The sequence below is a fragment of the Narcine bancroftii genome, unplaced genomic scaffold, assembly GCF_036971445.1.
Source record: "Narcine bancroftii isolate sNarBan1 unplaced genomic scaffold, sNarBan1.hap1 Scaffold_142, whole genome shotgun sequence".
NCBI classification, from domain to species: domain Eukaryota; kingdom Metazoa; phylum Chordata; class Chondrichthyes; order Torpediniformes; family Narcinidae; genus Narcine; species Narcine bancroftii.
The window spans coordinates 435454-452318 of NW_027211877.1; positions in this window are offsets into that span (position 1 = coordinate 435454).

The window sequence follows — 16865 nt, forward strand, 5'->3', positions numbered from 1 at the left end:
ATTATTTCCAAAGAGGAAGACCGTTCCGTCTTTTCTCCTCCTCCTGTTGTATCCAGATATTCCCTTCACTACACATTGCTGCATATGTCTCTGTTTACCTTCATTGCCACCACTTTGATACCGTGTGGTTACTGCCCCCCTCTGCTGTTGGAGGAGTTCCCCTTGGTCTCAGCCTCTCAGTGCACGGTTATGGAAGGATTATGATCCATCCCTATAGTACCTTCGTGTTGGCTACGCCAACCCACTGTCCATCCCACAGCAAGACTCCTGCAGCCTGGAATGTGCCAGTCAGCAGCGGTCCCTCCCCGACATATCCGCTTGCTGAAAGACTGACAGGACACGTTTAACATAGAACATGAGAGCTCAGTACAAGCACTTCAGCCCACCATGTTGTGCCGATCAAAATAAAAATAAGTAACCCCTTCCTCCCTCATAACCCTCCATTTTTCTTTCATCCACGTGACTCAGAGCCTCTTACATGCCCCTAACGTTTCAGCCTTCACCACCACCCCAGTTCTAGGGCTCGTCCCATGTCCATGACCTGGTACACATACACTGCATTCCCTCCCCTTGTCACCCTCCTGCTCCCCCCACCCTGAGCCAGTAATGAAGGTGGTTTCTGTCCCAACAGGTGTTGCGGACCTCATCCAGGGAGCAGATCCGGGAGATGAACCCAAACTGCAACGAATTCAGCTTCCCGCAGATCAAAGCACGTCCGTGGGCCAAGGTGAGTGACCCGAGGTGAACCAGAGCTCCAGGGGTGGTTTTGTCCTCTGGGTCCTTCCCTAATACTGTCCCCTGTCACCCACCTGGCCCTTCCCCAAAGCCCTCATCTCCCACCAGGCCTGTCCCCAAACCCCTCCCCCTGCTGCGATCATCCCCAAAATACTGTCAGGCCTGTCAACAAAGCCTCTATTCCCTACTGGGCCCATCCCCAATGCTCCACCCATTGCTTGGACCGTCTCCTGAGCTCCTGTCTCCCACCAGGGCTTTCAACAAGCCCCTGTCCCACAACATGCCCAGCCAAAAGTCCCTGTCCCCGTCCCCCAAGCCAATTCGCCTGTATCCAAAGGCCCAACATCAGGTCTGTCCTCCCACCAGACCAGTTCCCTCACTGGGACCCTCTCCAATCGATTACCCATCACAACTACCCCACCAAAGTTCTTTAACCTTCCCCTTCCCCCACCCACAGGCCTTGGTATCTGAGCTGCTCCTAGGACCCCTAGACAGTGGAGATGTGGGGAGGGCAGTGGTCTATCTCCTTCCCGTTGACAGTGTCCCATACCTTCACAAAGCTGGGGAATCCCCTGACCCTTGGCACACAGATATCTATCCCATCTGAGCCAGTCCTCTCTCTCTCTCTCTCTCCCCCCACCATCCTGGAGAATGTGGCCCAGTACAGCTAGCTGCTACAGTACACACTGCCCTTCACCTCTTCCCCAGGACTCCTGCTCCCACTTGTCCTTCAACGAGCTGTGTGCCCACAGCTAGGAGCTTCCCCCTCCTAGTTACCCTTGGCCCTGTGGGTGAGTGGGTGGGACATGACAAGGGTTTGTAGGTGGTGGAATTGGGGTAAGAAAGTTTGGGTGAGACCTGGAAAAGAGAATGGTGATCATCCGGCCGGTGTGAGGCATTGAAGACGGAGTCAATGGGCAGTCCTCTGCCGGGTCCATCCCCCAGCATGTTTATCTCCAAAACTGACCCCGCCAGGTCCATCCTCAATATCATCCCCTGCCGGGTCCATCCGCAATCCCGTCCCCTGCTGGGTCCAACCCCAAAACCGTCCCCCGCTGAATCTGTCCCCAATACCGTCCCCCGCCGGGTCCATCCCCAATTCTGTGCACGCCGGGTCCATTCAAAATCCCGTCTCCCTCCGAGTCCATCCCCAATCCCACCCCCTGCTGGGTCCATCCCCAATCTTGTCCCCCACTGGGTCCATCCCCAATCTTGTCCCCCACTGGGTCCAACCCCAATACCATCCCCCACCTGATCCATCCCAATACCATCCCCCACCAGATCCATTCCCAAACGCATCCCCGCCGGGTCCATCAACATCCCATCTCCTGCTGAGTCCATCCCCAATGCCATTCCCAACTTGGTCTGTCACTAATTCTTTTGCCCGACAGGTCCTCCCACAAACCCACTGGTCTCTCCCCAAAGCCCCTGAGCCCCACCAGGTCCATTTCCAAAGCCATTGTCCCCCACCGGCTGGTCCCCAAAGCTCCTGCCTCCCCACGGGATCTGTCCTGAAGCCCCAGCCCTCATGTCTGTCATGTCTGTCCTCCCACTGGACCGATCCTCTCGATCACCATTCAGAACTACCCCACCCCAATTCCCGAACCTCCCCCTTCCCCCACTGACAGACCTTGGAACCTGAGCTACTCCGGGGACCCCCAGATGGTGGAGATGTGGGGAGGGCAGTGGTCCAGTCTCCTTGCCGGTGGCAGTGTCCCAGTCCTTCACCGAGCTGGGGAATTCCCTGACCCTTGGCACCGGGACATCTGTCCCATCTGAGCCAGTTCTCTCTTTCTCTGCACCCTGGAGGCTGTGACCCTGTGTAGCTGGCTGCTACAGTACACACTGCCCTTCACCTCTTGCCCCAGGACTCCTGCTCTCACTTGTCCTTCGACAAGCTTTGTGACTACAGGCTGGACCTTCCGCCACCTTGCTACCCTTGGCCCTGTGGGCGAGTGGGTGGGCCATGACGAGGGGGTTGTAGGTGGTGCAATTGGGTAAGAAAATTTGGGTGAGAGCCAGGAGAGACTGGTGATCATCTGGCCAGGGAGAGGCATTAGGGACAGAGTCACTGGGCAGGGGTCAGAGTCTCAGGGAAACAAGGGCACTGGAATTGGAAGCAATCACAACTCATGGAAAGTAGGAGGAAGAACCCTGGCAATAATTGAGAGTGGCGAGGTTAGTGCCGCGGTTAGAAAAATTCTGATAAGGGGCCAGCGAGCCGGGTTCAAATTTGACACTATCTCTGGGGAGTTATACATTCTTCCTGTGTCTGCGTGCATTTCCACCAGTTGCTCCTGGTCCTTCCACCATTTAAAACGTACCGGGGTTTGTAGGTCATTGGTGTAATTGAGTGTTTGTGGCTCAGAGGCTGAAAGGGCCTGTTCCCGGGCTGCATGTGTCAATCTAAAATCTCCATCTAAAATGATAGTCCTGCCTGTCATGAATTATTTAAGGATTCAACTCAAAAGTGTGGACAAGATAGACAACTCCGAAACCATCCTTTTGGCCCTTCTTTTCTGATGGCCAAGCTGCTTGCAAAGAGTCCATATCCCTCTCATCCTTTTCATTCCACGGACCCATTCAACTCGCATTGCATTGTCAATCTCACGGCCTGTTGGAAGAAGTTATTTCCCTGTCTGGCAGCCTGATTTTGTTCCTCCATATCTCCTTCCTGATGGTAGTGGGTCAAAGATGCTGTGTGCTGGATGTCTGCGGGTCTATTTACAGGACCCATCCCTGGACAATCAGAGGCCCCTTGTCTTGAAGTCCCATCCATGTGGCCCCTCACTCATCAATACCTCGTCGGAACACAACTACCCCCTCCTTACCAACCTCTACCAGCCCTTAGTATCCTCATGTCAGTTCCAGGCACCTGTTATGTCGACCCTTGATGACCTGCGCCAGCTCTAATTTGGACCCTGGCCTCACCTAAACCATTGGAATAACCTGCGCCTTTTACCCTCGAGAGCCCGAGGGAATCCACACCCTCAGCAGTGTCCTGCTGGTGCACCATCGAATGCCCTCCATCCCCTTCCACGGGTTCCCTGCTGTTATCATGCTCCTGGATGGACCCCACCCTGGCAAAACTACCCATATTTTCACTGATCCCTCTGTGCCTCTACATTCCGTCCAGGGGTCAGGGTTTTGCTGCGGGACTGGTGGAGAATAAAACAACAATATCAGGAGACAGGGAGCAGTGTAGAGATCCCCAGCTCTGCAAGAAGGGGACAGTGCAGAGACCCCCAGCTCAAGGAGACAGGGAGCAGCACAGAGACCCCCCAGTTCTGGGAGACCGGCTGAGTTGTACACAAGTCTGTAAGTGGCTGGACCAGGAAGTATACAAATCTATGTTCCAGGGTAAACTGGAACAAAAGCGAGGAATGCACTTTGGTAAATCAGTCCGCTGTCCTCTTCACAGTCAGATCTGACTACCTGAAGGTGTCGGGGATCTGGCTTGGAGGGGCCAAGGCATGCAACAAAAAAAATGGTCAGACCCGATTGTAAAAGTCCACCAGAAATTGGGTCTGTGGGAATGACATTCCCTCTCAGTGATGGGGAAGAACCTGGTCATCAGGTGCAAGGTGCTCTCGGTACTGCTGCGTGTGATGCAGGCGTGGCCCATCCCACACACCTCTGCCCTGGCTATTACCAGAGCAGTTTCCCTCTTCATGTGGGGGTTCAAAATGGATGGAGTGGGAAGGAGGTCCATGTACGTCACCAGACTGTGGTGTTGTGAGCCCAAAGGATCCCAAAACCCAGCAGCAATAGACATTCACCAGGACGAGTAGTTATATAAAGATAAGTTGTTTTTAATTATCTTTAAACATGAAAACAGAATCAAACTTTAACTTATCTCTATTAACTTAACTAACCTTAATCCCCTTCTAAGTCTAAGTGCATGTGTATGATGTGTGTGTAAATTTAAGAAAAGTTATTTGGTTCACAGTTCAATCTCACTTCTCATTCTTCTAAGTTCAATGGTTGTAGGCAATTCTAATACTGTGCATGGAATTGAACATGTATAAAGTTCATCAGGCTTTGCCACTCAGGAAAGTTCTGTAAGGTTTGCAGAGAGAGATTTGTTGTTCCAGGATTTTCACAACTGAGCTACCACCATTAGTCAGCTCAATGTGTCGCTGATAAAACTTGGCCCATCAGGGTTCTCCAGATGATAACTTCTTTCTTTCAGGCTAGCCCTGTGTTCCTTCCTGTTTCATTTATTCCGAGAGTAACATCAGGCAGCTAGCACTTCCAGCGAGCACCTAGGATTAGGTGGAGGTTAAACATGTGGCTCAAGGGGTGGAGTCAGAGACTGGGTTTCAATTCTTGGACAACTGGGATCTTTTTTGGGGAAGCTGGGACCTATACCATAATGATGGGTGACATCTTAATCCCAGAGGGACCAGTCTCCTGGTGGGAGCATTTGCTTGGGCTGTCAGGAGGGGTTTAAACTAGTATGGTTGGGGACAGGGTTTCAAGTTAGGCAGGATGGTAGGGTGAGGGTTAGTAGGATAAGGAAAGAGACAAGTTTAGATAATTTGAGGGAGGAAAAGCAGGATGTAGTAAACAGATACTGCAGTGAAAATTGTGAGAATGGTAGATAGGAGGATATGCAGAAGGTAGGATGTAGGAGATCCCTGAGTTGTATTTATTTTAATGCGAGAATTAATGTGGATTGACATGTGGCATTATGATGTGTGGCCATTAGCGAGACATGGTTGAAAGAAGGTTGTGACTGGCAGTTGAATGTTCCACCATTTTGCTGCTTCAGATGTGACAGAGTTGGTGGATTAAGAGGGGGAGGTGTGGCATTACATATCAAGGAGGGTATTACAGCAGTGCTGAGACAAGATAGACTGGAGGGCTCGTCAAGAGAGGCAGTGTGGCTAGAGCTGAAAAATAAGAAGGGTGAGGTTATTATTATGCGGATTATTAAAGGCCTCCAAATGGGAAAAGGGAACTAGGAGAGCAAATGTGCAAGGAAATAGGTGGGATATGCAGGTAAAATAGGGTGGTGTTGGTTGGGGATTTCAATTTTCCAAATATTGATTGGGAAATGCAGTCAGTAAAAGGGCAGGATTGCTTAGTATTTATGCATTGTGTTCAGGATTGCTTTTTGCAGCAATATGTTGAGACGCCAACTGGAGTGGGAGCAGTGTTCGATCTGTTGTTTGGGAATGCAATGGGGCAGGTGACGGAGGTGAGCGTTAGAGAGAACTTCGGATCCAGTGATCATTTTGACATACTCTTAAAAACTTGAAGAGGGAAATTAGAAAGACAAAAAGAAGGGATGAGGTGTCCATAGCTAATAAGGCAAAGGTGAATCCTCAGGTTTTTTCAGATATGTAAACAATAAAAGGAGGGTTAAACATAGAATAGGTCGACTGGATGATGGGACCAGTGAACTATTTCAGGAACCGTATGAGATGGGAGAAATATTGAACAAATTTTTCTCGTCTGTATTCACGAGGGAAAGGGTCAAAGGGCAATACAAGATAAGAGAGGCAAAGGGCTTAGTTATGAAAAGGATAGGGATTATTAAAGCAAGAGGTTTGGAGCTTCTTGGGTCAATTCAAGTGGATAAGTCTCCTGGTCCTGATGGGATTTTTCCCAGGACTTTAAGGGAGGTCAGGGAACAAATAGCGGGGGCACTGACAGCGATTTTTCAAAGATCACTGGAGGAGGGTGTGGTGCTGTGGGATTGGAGGGTTGCAAATATAGTTCTGTTGTTCAAAAAAGGCAGTAGGTGGAGTCCAAGTAATTATCGGCCAGTAAGTTTGACTTCCGAGTGGGGAAGATTATGGATGGTATACTTCGAGATAGTATGTACAAATATCTGGATAGGCAGGGATAGATCAGGGGCACCCAGCATGGGTTTGTGAAAGGAAAGTCATGTTTGATGAATCTTGTTGAATTTTTTTGAGGAGTTGACAAGAAAAGTGGATGAAGGTCGGATGGTTGATGAGATCTATTTGAATTTTAGTAAGGCTTTTGATAAGGTTCTGCATGTAAGGTTATTTAGGAAGGATCAGTCATTAGGGATTAATAGATAGTGGGATGGGTTCAGAAGTGGCTGGGAGATAGACAGCAGAGAGTCATGGTGGACAACTATATGTCATGTTGGAAGCCTGTGACAAGTGGAGTGCCTCAGGGATCAATGCTGGGTCCCTTGTTGTTTATCATTAATATTAATGATTTAGAGGAGGGTGTGGTTAACTGGGTAAGCAAATATGCAGACGATACGAAAATAGGGGGAGTGGTGGACAGTGAGGTAGATTTTCTTGGAATAAAGGATTTGGTTTGTTTGGAAAAGATGGCAGATGGAATTTAATGTTGACAAGTGTGAGGTGCTGCATTCCGGAAAAAAAAATACAAATAGAACATATGCAGTTAAGGGGAGGGGTAGAGGAATGAAGAGGAACAGAGGGATCTTTGAGTTATGGTACAGAGTTCACTGAAGGTGGGTTCCCAGGTAGACAGGGTGGTTAAGAAGGCATATGACATGCTGGCCTTCATAAATCATAGCATAGGCTAGAGTGCAGCTGTTTAAGGCATTGGTGAGGCCATGTTTGGAGAATTGTGTTCCGTTCTGGTCTCCAAATTATAGGAAGAATATAGATAAGGTGGAGAAGGTGCAGAGATTAATAAGAATGTTGCCTGGCTTACAGCACCTGGATTACAGGGAGAGATTAAGGAGACTGGGACTTTATTCATTTGGACGTAGACGAATGAGAGGGGACAATATAGCTATTTAAAATTATGAAAGGAATATATAGACGAGACATAGACAGACACTTTCCCGTGAGGGAAAGGAAGGTTGGAACAAGAGGCCATGAGTTAATGGTAAGGAGGCAAAACTTCTGGAGAAATTTTAGAGGATGCTTCTTCACTCAGAGAGTGGAGGCAGAATGGAATGATCTTCCGAATGAGATAGTTGCAGCAGGGTCCCTTCTGTCATTTAAGAGAAGGTTGGATGTGTACATGGAGGTGAGGGGGTTGGAGGGATATTGGCGGAAATCGGGAGGATTGAGCTAGTGGAGTTGTTCTAGTGAACCGGTGCGGTCTCAAAAGGCCGACATGGCCTGTTTCTGCTCTGTAAATGGTTATATGGTTACATGGTGACACAGTTTTCATTTCAATGTCCCATCTCTCGTTACACAACTCTCTGCTCTCCACGTTCATGCTGCACATTTCTTCACTGCTGTTATGGCTGGACTCAGAAAATGTTTTTGATATTTATTCAACTTCAGTTTTGTATCTGCTTCATACCTCTGACCAAGCACAAATATTCTCACATCCTTTTGTATTTTAATCTTCATAATTTGTCCTAATAATAGACTGAAATCCTTCCACTTTTACACAGGTCCAAACCAAATGGAAAGAAAGTCCCGATCACCTGGTTACATTGAAAACATTTCTCGGAATAATTGGAGATAAGTCCATTTCATTTATATGGAGTATAGCAGAATTGATGTGGAGATTTTTATTTTTATATCTGGCATTAATCATATTTGTAACACTCTTGACACAATCCTGACCCTATTTCTTCTTGAATTTGTATATTTCAATCTTCACACCACTCTGAACAGCTTCTTTCTGAAATCGTCACATCCAAGCCCGACTCCCATCTTTCTCCTGACCTCTGCTATCCTGATTTTGGATTTTCTCTCTGGAGAGCATCGTACATTTCATTGATAACTTTGGGTGTATTTCCCATCCAACTCTTTGTTCCATTTCACTAATTTTAGGTGGAGTCAATGTTGGTCCCTATCTTTCTCTTAAGAACGATCTAAGCGGGAGAAAACAGAAGAAGGTCCCACTTGCCTCTCCATATTTGTGTTTAATTGTTTGAAGAATTTCTTCCATGTAGCGTCTTCAAAATATCTTATACTCTGTCATAACATAAATTTAATATTCTATTGCCTCTGTTCATAGGCAATAACACATTTTGACATACTTTGCTTCCCCTCCTCCACTGTTGTCACATTCGTGTGGGTCCCACAGATTAAGAACCAGACCAAAGCGGAGGTACAAAGCACACATTTATTTCGGGGATGGAAACAGGACAACAGGGTTGATATGTTAGGCAAGCCTCTACACTTCTAATTAGGAGGGAGAAACCGACAGAGACGGGGAAATTACATGAACATACACATTCAACATTCAGGATCAAGGTGATAAAAGGTGAGGAGGAATGCAGTGGTCATTGGGGACTCCATGGTCAGAGGTTACAGACAAGAGATTCTGTGAGCCAGATAGGTATACCCGCATGGCGTGCTGCCTCCCTGGTGCAAGGGTACGGGAATATCTCAAATCGGGTCCAGAGTATTCTGAAAGGAGACTGTGAGCAGCCTGATGTCTTGGTACATGCCTCATTGGGTACCAATGACATAGATAAAAAGAGGGAGGAGGTACTAAAAAAGGATTACAGCGAGCTGGGACAGAAGCTAAGAAAAAGGACCGCCAGGGTGGTGATCTCTGGATTGCTACCTGTGCCAAGTGCAACTGAGGACAAAAATGGAAGGTTAAGACAAATGAATGTGTGGCTGAGGGGCTGTTGTAAAAGACAGGGTTTTGGCTTCTTGGATCATTGGGATCTCTTTTGGGGAAGTCATGACCTTTACAAGAAGGATGGGTTACACCTTGACCCAAAAGGGGTCAATATATTGGCAGCTAGGTTTGGTACAGCCGTCGGATGCGGTTTAAACGAATTTGGCAGGGGGATGGGAACCTGTATGATAGGGCAAAGGACAGGAAAGATAAAATAGGAAAAGTTAGGTTGGGCAGCGAAAGTAAAAAAATCAGAAAGAGCAGGGAAGGTAAAAAAAAAGCACATTTGAAGGCTTTATATCTTAATGCAAGAAGCATTCGGAACAAGGTAGATGAATTGGCTGTGGACATTGAGACAAACAAATACGATTTGATTGGGATTACAGAAACATGGCTGCAAGGTGGGCAAGCCTGGAAACTTAACATCCCGGGGTATACGATATTTAGGAGGGATCGGCAAGAAAGAAAAGGGGGTGGGGTAGCATTGATGGTGAGAGAAGGGACCGACACAATTGACAGAAAGGATATTAACTCGGAAGATACCGAATCTATATGGGTAGAACTGAGGAATAGCAAGGGGCGGAAAACGTTAGTGGGGGTGGTATATAGGCCTCTAAATAGTAATGTAGAGGTGAGGGAAGGCATAAAAAGAGAAATTAGATAAGAGAACAGCTGTCGGAGACTTTAATTTACATATTGATTGGACTAGCCAAATTTGTAAAAATACTGAGGAGGAGGAGTTCCTTGAATGTTTACGGGACGGTTATCTAGACCAATATGTCGAGGAACCAGCTCAGGAGCAGGCCATTTTAGACTGGGTATTATGCAATGAATAGGGGCTAATCAGCAATCTTGTTGTACGAGGTCCTTTGGGTAGCAGCGATCACAATATGATCGAATTCTCACTCGACATGGAGAGTGAAGAAATTAAAACCGAGACTAAGGTCCTGAACTTAAATAAAGGGAATTATGATGGTATGTGATGGGAGTTGAGTAAGATTGATTGGGTGGTGTTTATGGGGGGGGGGGGGGGGGTTGACAGTGGATAGACAATGGAAAGCATTCACAGATCTAATGGAAGAATTGCAGAAATCGTTTATACCGGTTTGGCATAAAAATAAACCAAAAAAGGTGACTCAACCGTTTATAACAAGGGAAATTAGAGACAGCATTAGGTCCAAAGAGAGAGCATATCAATTGGCCAAAAAAGTACCAAATCCGAAGACTGGGAAGAGTTCAAGATGCAGCAAAGGAGGACAAAGGGATTAATCAAGAGGGTAAAAATAAATTACGAGAGTAAGCTTGCGGCAAACATAAAAACCAACTGCAAAAGCTTTTATAGATATGTCAAGAGGAAAAGACTGGTGAAATCCAGAGTAGGTCCTGTTAGAAATAGAAGTACCTTTAAAGAAATTGCTCGAGACAAATATTGAGAACAAAGAACATTTATTACAACAACAATGCAAAGTTGGGTGCTTCTCCTTACCCTGGAAATACACACATACACTGGGGATCACCCAACTTTTATACAGTAAATTTCAGTATCAGAATACCCTCCCCCTTCCATTCTTCTTCCCCCTGGATGGGTTTGGCAGAGGCAATCCTTCCTGCCTACATGCAGTTTCAGTATACTTGGAGGACCAGGGGGTATCCTGTCGGTGTCTTCTTATGCCATTATTCCCATTGTACTTATTCACATCATAGCCCTTGTCCCCATTCACACCTTCCCGACTCCCAGGGCTTCAGTCCCTTCATCTGCAGGGTTCGTTAATCTTGTCTAGGGTTCACTAGTTAAATACGCATACTTGAAAAATCTGTTGTATGGCTTACTAATTATAGATGTATAACTTGCTAATACTGTCTAAGGTCTTCTAATTATTTATGCAAGCCTTGCTAATTCTATCTGGGGCTTGGCGACCCTTATCTCGTTCAGACTAACTCTACTTCTATTCTCAATTGTCTGTCCTTCTCTCCTTCATTCAGTGAACTTGCTGGTGTAGGAGATTCTTATCTTACTCAGACAGTGTCAGCTTCCTGCCTTCTAATATCCATGTCTCATGTTGTTTGCACTGACTTCATTCATTTACTTATGTATCAATTTTATTTTCTTCATTTCTTCATGTTCATATTGCAATGTCAGTTTTTCTCATCTCTCACAATCCTCACTTTTCTTTTAGATCAGTAATACTGATCTCACACAATGATCAGTGTTACTGATCTCAGTGTTACTGGTCTCTCACAATCCTCCGTTTTCTTTTAGATCAATATTACTGATGCGGTAAAGTGGAACTTGTCGGTTTTCCCAGCTGGTCAATAAACGGATAGCAGTTTCTATGTCCTCAGAAAGATGTTGGGAATTGTACATCCTTTGGGTGTAAGTGTTCTGACGAAAGGGTTGATGAGTTAAACGATGTGTACCAGTCTGTATGTAGGGAAGCAGTAAGATGGTGAGAGTAATGAGTCCAGCTGTTAAAAGGGTTGCGAGTATCAGATTCCAGTAACCTGTGAAAAGTCCAGTCGATCCTGCAGAGGACCGAGGTGGCAAATTCTGTCCCTGGGCATGGGAAATTTTTTGACGTCCTGAAGAAGTGTTCTTAACCGCCAGCCCGTTGTGAGTAGTGTCTTTAAGGAGTCTTTCACAAGTGCTGCGTTCAGCAGCGAAGCTGTAATCGAGAGGCAGGCGGTGTTGTTGAAGTGTGTCTGGTAAACGTTGTTTATCTTCAGCCCGTAACCTCAGGGTCATTGTGTTGTGTTGGATGATAATGCCCAAGGCTGCATGGAGTCTGATTAGATGTTTCAGGTGGCAAGGAGCGTTAGCGATCTGTAGCCGCTGTTGCCGTTTATAACTGGAACTTCCCTTAACGATGCAGTAGTAAGGATTATAAATGCCGGCGGAACCCAAAGGATGTTTGAGAAAAGACCAGTCTGGGGAGGATTGTGCATTACGATTAGAGATGTGTGTAACAGTCTGAGTAGAATTGAAGTTGTGAGTCGAAGCCTGTCTGTGTACATTAGCAAACGTCTTCTCTCTCTCTCTCTGACAGGTGCATTGGTTACTAACATTCAGTGTGTCTGTGTCATATCGCTCTCTTTGTGCTACAGGTTTAGAACTATTACCTTTAATATCTATGTGGGAAGTTAAGTGATGGTCTCTACAGCTGTTCTGGTCCCCTGGTCCGTATTGGAATCCCTTATTAAAACATATCTTACTATGGCTAAAAACTAAATCTACACCTTGTCTAAACTCTAAAGGAAAAAAATTGTGACCTCTGCTGCCCCTATTCCAGGAGGACTTAATACATTGTGAGTAATTAAGTGATGTCCCAGAAATGGAGAAGCAACAATTAAACAATACAATAAAGAATAAAAACAACATTACAGCACTTTTTCACGGCGTAGTGTAAGTTTCAGGTCAGATGGATGAGGCACTGCACGCCAGGTGGAGGGTTGAGTTTGAGTGTCTTGATCCTGTGGTTTGGTATCTGGTTTAATCCGTTGGATGTGGGTCCAGCCTTTTTCTCTTGTTCGCACGGCAGCGTCAGAAATCAAAAGGACACAGTAGGGACTATCCCAGGCAGGTTTCAGTTGGTTATCTTGCCATGCTTTGACATAAACCCAATCACCAGGTTTAATAGAATGGATAGGAAATTCCAGGGGTGGAGTTTGGGCTAATAATCCCTTCTGTTTCAGGTCATGTATAGAAGTAGAAAGACCCTGTAGAAATTTTGAAATGTATTGATCATTAGCCTCAGGGATAGGGATATCAGTGTGGAATCCCATAAATGGAAGTCCAAACATCATTTCGTATGGTGAGACTGCAAGGTCTTTACGAGGGGCTGTGCGAATTCTAAGCAGGGCTAATGGTAAAGATTTAATCCAGGAGAGGCCAGTCTCTTCATGAAGTCGAGTAAGTTGATTTTTCAAAGTTTGATTCATTCTTTCAACTCGACCTGAACTTTGGGGGTGCCATGGGGTATGTAGTTGCCAGTCTATTCCCAGTTTCTTGCAGACACCCTGGAGAACCTGAGAGGTAAAATGTGTTCCTCGGTCTGAATCAATGGTTTGAATCAGACCATATCTTGGAATCACAGATTCAATAAGTATTCCGATTACAGTGATAGCTCGATCATTCGGGGTGGGGAAAGCTTCAACCCATCGTGTAAAATGATCTACCATGACTAGAAGGTATTTGTAAATACCAATTTTAGGAAGTTCTGTAAAATCAACTTGTATGCGTTGAAACGGGCGAACTGCGATGTCGCGACCGCCAGGCATTACAGGGCGCATAGATTTCTTATTGATTCTCTGACAGATCGGACAGCTGCGAGTAGTAAGTTTAGCAATTGTATATATACCGGAGCAGTATAAAGATCGTTGAAAGGCATCAACAAGCGCCTGAGTTCCCCAATGTGTCTGTTGGTGTAGCTGATCTACCACTTGGCGGGCTAATGCTTTGTTAAGGACTTGACGTCCGTCTGCTGTCCACCACAACCCGTCGGCAGTTTGGCGAAATCCCTGATCTTTCATTGAGACCTCCTCTTCCCGTGAAAAGATGGGGTTTTTTTAAATCTCTAGTGGTGTGGGCAGTAATAGGTGGATGTGAATCTTTTCCGCAAGTGCAGCCTGTTTGGCAGCTGCATCAGCCTGTCTGTTGCCGTTCGCTTCAGGACTGTCACCACTTTGATATCCTTGGACATGTACTACGGCTATTTCAGTCGGGAGCATCAGAGCATCTAGGGATTGGACAATTAAGTGTTCATGGGCTAACTTCTGTCCTTTACCAGTTATCATTCCTCGTTCTTTCCAGATCTTCCCAAAGGTGTGGACTACACCAAAAGCGTACTTAGAGTCAGTGTAGATAGTCTCTATTTTGTTCTCTAAGCCGTGGAGTGCTCTACATAGGGTGTATAATTCACAGGATTGCGCTGACCAATGACCAGGGAGGCGACCGGCTTCAATCACTAGTCCTTGCTTCCCATCCACTACACTGTACCCACTATAGCGAGTTCCTGCAATGCATCGTGAAGAGCCATCAATAAACCATCTTTCACCTTCTTTTAAAGGGACATCAGTAAGATCTTCCCTAATTTTGGTTTGTAGATCTATGACTTCTAAGCACTCATGTTCTAATTCATTTGTGGAATTGTCCAAATTTGGAGCAACGAGGAAGGCTGCTGGGTTAAGGGTTTTAGTCGTGAGCAAGGTCAAATCATCCCTATCCATTAGGATCGTTTCATATTTTAAAATTCTAGGGTCCGTGAGCCATCTCCCAGCACGTTGTAAGAGAATATTGCGGACTGTGTGAGGGGTGTGAACTATCATAGGGGCGCCGAAAGTAATTTTCCGTCCTTCCTCAACTAAAACAGCAGTGGCTGCTATGGCTTGTACACATTCTGGACAGCCACGACAAACGGGGTCTAAAATCTTTGATAGAAAAGCCACTGGTTGTCTATAGCCTGCCCTGTCCTGGGTTAGTACTCCGGTGGCTACACCTCCTTTGGCATTAGTATATAAATCAAAAGGCTTATTTAAGTCGGGTAGTGCCAAGACTGGGGCACGCGTAAGGCTATGTTTAACGAAGTCAAAATCTTTAATCTCATCGTCTGTCCAGACTAGAGCTTCGGTTTCTATAATCGTGAGTTTATCGTAAAGAAATTTGACAAGGCTAGAATAATTTTCCATCCAGATTCTACAGAATCCCACTAAGCCAAGGAATTTCCTAAGTTCCTTGGCATTTTTGGGAGGGGGAATCTGCAGAATACCACGTATCCTCTCTGGACTTATTTTCCTAGTTCCCTGACTTACCAGATGACCTAAGTATTTAACTTCTGATTGAACAAATTGTAATTTGGATTCGCTCACTCTAAGACCTTTTTTTTCTAAAAAATTTAAAAGTGCAACAGTAAATTCTTTAGCCAATTCGTATGTTCTTCCAATAATTAACAAGTCGTCTACGTATTGTATTAGCTGACAATTGTCTCTCCGAGGAGACTCATCTAGTATCTGTTCCAGGACCTGACCGAATAAATTTGGAGATTCTGTAAAGCCCTGAGGAAGGACAGTCCACTGGTATTGATTTTTACGTCCAGTAAAAGGGTTTTCCCATTCAAAGGCAAACATGTCTCTGCTTTCTGTTGCTAACGGGCAGGTCCAGAAAGCAACTTTGAGGTCAATCACACTAAACCATTTACTAAGGGGATCGATTTTACTCATGATCGTATAGGGATTAGGTACAACAGGGTGACGGGTAAGAATGATTTTGTTCAACTCCCTTAAGTCCTGTGCTAATCGATAGGTACCGTCTGGTTTCTGGACAGGTAAAATCGGGGTATTAAAGGGTGACATACAAGGATCGAGTATACCATCCTTAAGCAGCTGGTCAATTACGGGCTGCAGTCCTTTGCGGCCAGCCATAGGAATTGGGTACTGTTTTCTTCTAATTGTTTGTTGCGAGTCTTTTAAAGTAACTTGGAGGGGAGGAATGTCTAAAACCCCTCTATTGCCTTTTTCTGCCCATACTCTTGGATTGATAAGTTCTCGATCTTCCTCGCTTAAAATATAAAATTGAACCCCAATGCCTGATTCTAGTGGTCTGGTACCGATAGCCAATTGGTCCTGTAAGTCTTGTCCTAATAAGCATACTCCAGCCTGGGGAAGTAGTAGAAGATCCTCTACTATTACCTTATTTCCCATTTGGATTCTGACCTCTCTTAATACAGGGACTGTGAAGTCTCTTCCTCCCACCCCCGAAATTATCATTGTCCCTTCTATTTTAACCCCCTTTGGTTGGTGTAAAATACTAGATCGGGCTTCTCCAGAATCAACTAAAAATATCATGTTGTCACTGTGGGGTCCTATGCATAAATTAACTAATGGTTCTCCGTGCAGCCCCACAGTGTGTATTGACTGAGAACCGTGACCCCCCTATTCATAATCTGCTTCCATCAGGGCATAGGATCGTGTGTCCCTGGCTCGCAGTGGGCAATCCTTTTTAAAGTGTCCTTCCTTTTTACAATGGAAACAGACAAATGTTCCCGTTTCCCAATCTCTACCTAGGTTTCTAAGGTCCCCGGAATCCTCCTCTACTCCTCCATCCACTGGGGTCCGCACTTCCCCACCCGTGGCTTCCCTCACCGCATACAGGAGCTGGCACACAGTCCCTATCCTTTTTATGTCGCTCATCTACTACCTCTCTGACTGCTTGGATTAATGTTTTTGCCTTCCCTATTTGCTTATCTTCAGACCTCTGGACAAATGCTTTCTGTGCAATCTGTAGTAGCTGGGTAATTCCTTGCTCATGCCAATTTTCTGTTTTTTGTAATTTTCTTCTAATGTCTGGGGCTGAGTTGGTAACAAAACCAGTTAGTACCAATTGTTGCCCTGCTGGGGATTCTATGTCGAGACCCCCATATTGCTGTATTGCCGTGCGCAATCTATTCAGAAATGCGGAGGGGGTCTCGTCGGGACCTTGGGGAACCTCAAAGGCTTTCTTGAAATTCTGTCCCTTTGGGACAGATACCTTGATTCCTCTTATCAAATTAACCCTGTACTCTTCCATCAATACCCGACCGTCATTG